This window comes from Petaurus breviceps, unplaced genomic scaffold, assembly GCF_028583685.1.
Source record: "Petaurus breviceps papuanus isolate PSGF00001 unplaced genomic scaffold, PetGlider_PUasm1.0 154, whole genome shotgun sequence".
NCBI classification, from domain to species: domain Eukaryota; kingdom Metazoa; phylum Chordata; class Mammalia; order Diprotodontia; family Petauridae; genus Petaurus; species Petaurus breviceps.
This window is the reverse complement of record NW_027185715.1, coordinates 1478152-1486001: the sequence shown is the minus strand read 5'-3', so window position 1 is coordinate 1486001 and position 7850 is coordinate 1478152.

Below are 7850 nucleotides of genomic sequence, written 5' to 3'. Positions count from 1 at the left end.
TAGCTCCGGGATCCTTTCACTTGCATTATCTTTCAAGTATTTGCATAGATTATGTCTACCCATTCTTCCCAGCTTTTTAGACTCCATGGAAATAAATTGGCCATGAGTGGGAGGACAGAAGAAAAAAGATAACGGGAGCAGTCTCTATGCAAGTTTATGTAAATTACCAAACACTGGTGGGGCTGACATCTCCACCCCCTCCTTTTCTTCCTAAAGCAAAATAAATTCGAGCAGGGATCTTGGGGGGCCCTGGGAAGGCTCACTTGTCTTTATTATTCAGTCTTCCTGAAGGTTTGCTCAACATAACTTCCCTCTCCAAATGTCTTTGGCCAGAGACAGGGGACATAAAAGCATAATTGCTAGTTATGACACAGACGTATTAGTATTTACGCTTATTTTTGTCCCAGAAAAAAAGATAATTAGAATATGGTGCCCTGTTGACGTGAGTTGGGGATGGAGTGTGGTGCTGACGATGTGCCGCTTTTAGGGGACCTGTGTTTGGAAGTGGAGGGTTTGAAAAGCAGATGAACAGCTCAGGTTAGCTGACGCTGGTGTGGTGAGATTGAAGGAGCCCCCTCTTCTCTGTAATTATTTTAGTGTAGAAGCAAATGTCCCTCGGAGGGCTAATGAGGATATTTATCATGCACATACGTGTGAGCTTGAGGTAAAAAAGAAAAAAAAATTCTGGCTGCAGGCCTTTAGCAATGTCCTAACTTGGAGAAGCCAGTTTCCTCACTTGCAAAATGATAAAATGATAAACAGACGTGTGAGGAAAACACTATGAAAGAGGCATATAAATGAACTGTTAACTGAGATAAGTTGCATTGAATAGATGGGTCTTTTGATTGGGCTAATAGTAGAAAAGGTAATTTAGTAGGATGCAGTATCTTGGGGTGGGGTGGATTGCTGTCTAAGTGAGTTGCTGTAGTGGGGACTTTGGCACAAGCTGAGGGGTCCCAGTGCCAAAGGGAGGGGCTGGTACTGGTGGATCATCGGACATTTAATTTTGTCTAGAACTAGTCCCCTCTACTTTGTTCACCTCCTCTCCCCAGTTAATCTATCATGTATTACTTTCTTTTTTTTTTTTTTTCGCTTTTTTCTTTGGAGGAGGGAATGCAGGACAATTGGGATTAAGTGACTTGTCCAAGGTGACAGGGCTAGTAAGTGTTAAGTGTCTGAGGTCGGATTTGAACTCGGGTCCTCCTGACTCCAGGGCCGGTCCTCTATTCACTGTGCCACCTAGCCACCCCGTATTACTTTCTTGCACAAGGCAGGTAAATGGTTCAGTGGATAGAGTACCAGGCCTAGAGACCCTGGGCAAGTCACTTAACATCATCTGTAAAGTAAATATTGAAGAAGGAAATGGCAAATCCAGTATCTGCCAAGAAAACCCCAAATGGAGTCATGAAGATTTGGACACAACTGAAAATGACCAAATAAAATTATTTTCTTGCAGTAAGTTGATTTCCTCCTCAACAGGAGTTGACCACCTTTCTATGGTGAAGAAACATCTGCCCTGGGGTTCCACACTTCTGATTGGAGACTGACTACCTAGAATACTTTCAGAAAGGGTAGCAGCAATGTACAATTTCTCTCCTGACCCCATTTTTCACGTTGCCCTTTCTACTCCCCTCCTCTTTTCAAGCCACTGTTTATGTATGGTCTTCCTTCATTAGACAAGAGGCTTGGAAATAACAGTCCCCACCAAAGGTGCTTCCAGCCCCCAGAATTCATCATTAAGTGAAGAAATCCTTCACCATCAGGAACAACTACTCATCAGCTGCCACCAGCAGGCACAAGAACCGTGGGAATGGTAGTACCCCAAGACCACTGATCCTACTTCCAGCCCAGCCCTCATAGCCACCATCTGTAACTCCTATAGAAATGGGGCTAGCCATCCCAACCAACCACCACCTCTAAGATAGGTCATCCATTCTAGCTGAAGCATCAGGGCACCCTAAAGAATAGCCAGGTGCATTAAGCCTCTACCACCTTGACCGCCAAAACTTCTCCCTTCACTCACAAATGGAGACAGGCTAGGACCCTGGACCCAAGAGCCTCGGGATAGCGATGCTTACAGCATAGTATGTACCCATCATTTGGGAAGCAATCCCTGGAGAGATACAGTCTTGAAATGGCTCCTGCAGGCACTACAGGCTCAGTTAACTTTCAGCAGTCTCCTTGAAAGATAGTCCAACTAGTAGCACCCGTAGGTCAAAGGGTATGTATATTTTTATAACGCATAATTCCATACTGTTTTCCAAAAGTTAGACTTAATTTGTAATCCTACCAGCATGCATAGCACATTTATTTTGTCACGGCTAAGCCAGCATTGAACTTATCTTTTATTGTTTTTGTGAAATTATGGAGTCTGTTTTTCTCTTGGGGGGCAGGTTTGCTTTTTGGAGGGGGAAAGGGGGTTAGGTGACTTGCCCGAAGGTCACACAGCTAGTAAGTGTTAAATGTCTGAGGCCGGATTTGAACTCAGGTCCTCCTGACTTCAGGGCCCATGCTCTATTCACTGTGCCACCTATCCGCCCCCTCAGAGCTGTTTTAATGTTTGTTTCTTTGATGATTAAAGATTTTGAACTTTTTTTTTCTTTTTGGAGGGCAGTTGGGGTTAGGTGACTTGCCCAAGATCACACGGCTAGTAAGTGTTAAGTGTCTGAGGTGACATTTGAACTCAGGTCCTCCTGACTCCAGGGCCAGTGCTCTGTTCACTGAGCCACCTAACAGCCCCTGATTTTTAACTTTTTAAGGTAGTTGTTGATAATTTAGGTTTCTTCTTTCAAGAATCGCTTCTTTATACTATAGACCTGAATCACTTTATCTACTGGAGAATTGTTTGTTTTGTAAATATGTCAGTTGCTTATACATTTTGGATGCTAGACTTTTATCAGAAGTGGCATACAGGGCAGTTAGGTGGCTCAGTGAATAGCCCACCAGACTTGAGTTCAAATCAGACCTCTGACACTAACTGTATGACCTTGGGCAAGTCACTTAACCCCAATTTCCTCACCTTCCCTCTTCAGGGAAAAAAAAGTGATACAAAATTTTGGGGTGGGGCTGGCCATCTGAAAAAAAAACTAATGTTAAAACTTTAACATTTTTTAGACAAATGATCAATCATGTATAAATATAGAATATATTTTTCTACTTATTCATGGTGATTCTGCTACAGAATTATATTAAGTATTGTATATGAACATAGCATTTCTTTTCTAACAATTCATACAATCTCTGTATAAAGTTTTATAAAATAAAATGGACTTTTCTCCCTTCGCCAAATCTTTGGTGTGTAGGGGAATTTCAAGTGACTATGGCACTCTGAAGGTGCTAAAGCTATAATTCACACTGATAGAGTCTGAAAGAAATAACATGGTTCCCAAAGTATATTATTTACTTTGTCACAACCCCAGAGAAACTAAGATGGGAGGGTAGTTTTTACTTTTTCTTGTCATTGCAAGTTGGAAATTCAGCATGTTTATCATTTCCTAGAATGAGGTGTAGCTTACTAAGACCCCCCTCCCCAAAGGTCACCTTCTTGTAGGGAATTCACAGGATTTTGAGTTGGAAGAGACTTTGAAGTTATCTAGTCTAATTCTCTCACTTTGCAGATGAGGAAACTGAGGCTCAGGGAGATTGAATGACTTACCCAACATCTCATAGATAGTTTCAGAGAGAGAATTTGAATCTAAATCCTTGAACTTCAAAACCAGTGCTCTCTCCATTGTACCATCTTTACTCCAAATGCAGTACTTTTCTGCTACTGTAGTAACAGGAATTTAGAGCAGTGTCTGTGTAAGGGCAAGGCTGGTCCTTCTTTAGGGAATTCTTCCTTTCCTTCCTTTACATTCTCCTCTTTTTCCATCTCTCTCCTCTGTTCTAATATTTACAAAGCACTTAGAACAGTGGCTGGCACATAGTAGACACTTAACAAAATGCTTGCTCACTAACTGTCTTTCACCTTCCTCTAACTGCAAAGCATTTCCCTATTTCAACTCATGTTGATGGCATCTCGCTGTCTAATTTTGCTCCTCTGGAACCAATATTTTTTAACGTAAAAATTAGTATGTCTTTAGCATACTTAGCAGCCACAAAGATTTGGAAGAAAGGGAGAATTATTTGGGTCCTTTACCTCAATTCCCAGTCTAAAGAAACAGTTCACAAATGCTGTTTCCTTATACTTTAGCCTGCAGTGTGTTATTATTCCAAACGACCTTTTTGTCAGACCACGGACCTTTTTTATCATCCCAAATCTCTACCCAGGGTTGCACTTTCACTCGTGATTTTTCATCTTGAGTAACTTTCTTCTCATGTTTGTGTTTGAGGATGTGGATGAATGCTTAGAGGAGCAGATAGATAATGTCACTGTGGATAGGCCTGATCTCTGCATTTTGCTTCTCGTAAGGCCAATAAAACATGGACCTTATACCAAAGTCACTCAGTCTTGGTGTAGGAAAGACAATCAGTTGGCTCCCTGGGAGCTTACCTCACTCCCTGGAATAGAGAGCCAAGCAGTTTGGTTGGAGGGGTGAAGGAAGAGTCTAGTAACGTACTCTCTTCCATTAAAGACAGATCACCCCATCTCTACAGGAGTAGGAAGGAACATGAGGATTTTAAGTTCCTCTTGGCCAACAACAAAGCAGGTACCTTGTTCCAAAGGACAGAGACTAGACCATTCTCTTGGAGGTGTTACACTCAAAGATCTTTGATGTCCCAAACCAGGAAGAAAGGTATAAAGTTGGAGACATCAGGAAGGGGTATGGTTCACTATTTAGAAACTTGTCTCCCTGAGCTCCCTCTGTTTGGCCTTGGAGCTCACTCTGGTAAATAAGCAGGTAGCATTTTGTCCTCTAGATTTGAAAGGTAGACTCAACAGCTTGGCAAAGTCACCTTACTCACTACCTAGATGGACTCTCCCCCAGCCCAGGCAGGGAAAGAGAGAACAGAGATAATGGATATCATTTCTTTGGGATAGAGACTTTCTTGCTTCTAGCTGTCATTTTCTTGTTCTTTAACTCAAAGTGACAGCAGAGAACCTATCCCTCTTTATCAGAAAGTTCACTTCCTATCCACTCCCCACACCTCCTCCTCTCCAAGATATCCCAGGGCCAAGGCCAAGGCCAGAACCAGGGCCAATTAAATCACCTTCTCGCTGGCTGAGACTCTTGGAAGAAACGGAACTCTCTCTCGCTAGGGCATATGAACTCTGATGGGTTAATTGGACCACACCCTACACAGGAGTTGCCCTGGACTTTGTGCCTAGCTGTCAACTTGCTTGAGCAGCACTGGGAACCCTGGCCGGAGACATACAGGTAAAGAAAGGAGAGTGGAGGAGGAATAGAGAGCAGCCTGCCAGTCTTGGTCATTCAGTGGACTTCCATCCAACCCCACCACTCCACACCATGGACAGCTCCTACTAAAGGAATTGCTTCTTTGCTCTCAGGTCTCCTTTAAGCCTTCTCTTCCAATTTTGGCTGGTATTTGATTTCTTACTGACTTCCAAAGGATTGCTGCTGCTGCTATATTCTTATTCCAGCATCAGGTAAGTTCTGTTCCTCTCCTGTCTTCACTCCCCACTTCCCAATTGTCTAAGTCTATAATGACTCTTTACCTTTCTCTCCCCCCACCCCCCAATCCCTCCATCTCCACATTTTCTTGAGCTTGATGGAGCCACAGAGGACTCTGGACAAACTCTTGACAAAGTTCTCCTGAAACTCCCAAGGGAATGTCTTCTCCCTTCCCCCTTTCTTTGCCACCAACCACCCCTACCCGAAACTATTCCTTCAGCTGCTTTCCCAAAGGATGTGGCAACAAAAGTGTTTCCTTTCTCTGAGACCCCTGGAGGAGGAAGACAAGGGAAAAAGTATGGTTCTCTCGACCTCCTGCCAGGAATACTCCCTGCTCCACTTCGCCCTGCTGAGAGCTTCAGAAGAAAAGCAAAGAGAGCAAAATGATGTTCTTTTTTCTGGAAGGGTGGGGTGGAGAGGGGGCATAGAGGCTGCAGCAGAGACATTGACCATTGTGCTGATGCTTATCTCCACTTCCCTGGGTCCCCACCCCTGTCCCTTTCCCTCATGTTACCTTAGGAAGTTCTGCCATGAGCCAACTTCGTGAAGAGTGATCAAACACAATTGCTTTTGGAAGAATCACCTCCTAGTAAAACTCCTTAGAGATCTCTCCTCCCCCCTCCTGCCCCTCCCCCCCCATGCCCTATGCACTTAGCCCACAGTGCCCTCCCCAGTCAACCACCACACACGCAGAAACCCATACACATGCACACACACGAACACACATCCTGCATTCCCACCACTAAAAAACTAGATGTGGGTGTGTCCCTCTGGGGCAGAGTCCAAGCCGGAAGGTTGTGGGGATGGACAGAATCTATACGACTGTGAATGTTCAGGCCCATCCACAGACCCAAGGGTTTTGACAGTGGTTCTTTGGGTATTTGGGAATTAGTATTATCCTTTCTTGACCCTTTGGGGGAGAGATAATAATTGTATTTTGGGCAATTCTATTTCTCAACTTGCCTTCTCATTCAATCCTTATTTACAAATATATTCAAATAGTAACAAGAAGAGATGAGGTTGGGGCAGGGTGCTATTCAAAGAGGTAGATGACTGAACTCAGCTAAAAGGACCCTTCCCTGAGTAATAAACAGTAGGTTTGGATTCTGACCCGAGTTTCAATGAAGGAGGCAAGGAGCTTTGCAGTCCTATCTACAATGGGAATGACTGGGGAACATCATTTCATACTCCTCTGACCCCTTAGTCTCCACCATTACTCAGTCCTTTCTCCTGGTAGCCCAAGGGAGGGGTCCCCCTCACCACTTTTGCCTCTCATGTGACAGAGAGTGTTTCTGCTTCCAGCAGAGTCCTTGTGTATTTTTATTATAACTTTGACCTAGTCTAAAAGCCCCTCCTAAGCTTAGGAACTATTTTTTAGGGATTTCAGTGGAATTTCATGGGGGAAGGGTCTCCTTTGAATTCTTTTATACTCCACCCCCATAAAAACACACATCATGCTTTAGAGCTGGGGAATTCCCATCAACTTGTCTGACTCTTCTCCATCTTCCTCCCCTTCGTGCCCCCAGATTCTATGCCACTCCCTAAAGAGATGCCTTTACTAGAGGAGTCAGTGGGAGTGGGGGACATGGTTCTTCTGGAACCCCTGAATGAAGAGTCTTTGCTCAAGAACCTTGACAAGCGATTTCGGCACAAAGAGATTTATGTAAGTATAAGAATCTGCTTTCCCACCATGGCAGGGTTAGAGATGAACAGTCAGGCTTTGGGATGAGTTCTAAGTTCTGGAGGAGAGGGGGGAGGACAGAGTTGCATTTTCAGGGAGGGGGGAGCTGGCCAAGGAATGTCTCTCAAGCTCACTCTGCTCCCCTTTCCCCATATTCCAGACCTACATTGGGAATGTGGTGGTTTCCGTGAATCCCTATCAACAGCTGCCCATCTTTGGCCCTGAGTTCATTGAGAAGTACAAAGAGTACAACTTCTATGAGCTGAAGCCCCACATGTGAGAGCCCCTGTGGGTGGGGAGAGGCCCAGAGGAACCCCGTTCTCTGGAGAACCCTAGATTCTCTGCCCCCAAACAATTCCAGTTTCTCAAGTACCCCTCATCCGTTCTTCTCCCCCGGCTGCCTTGTTTCTTCCATGTCTACCCTAGGGGTTCTCCATGGCCCTTGATTCCTGAGAACTCCCCTTGGTCTCATGAAGTTGATTCTTCTGACCCATCACCACCTTTTAACTCTACCCAAACCATGAGGAAAATGGTGGCTGAGTTGAAGGATGGGAAGTGAGTGAGAGGTGGTTCCCTTGGCTGCAGACCCCATCTTA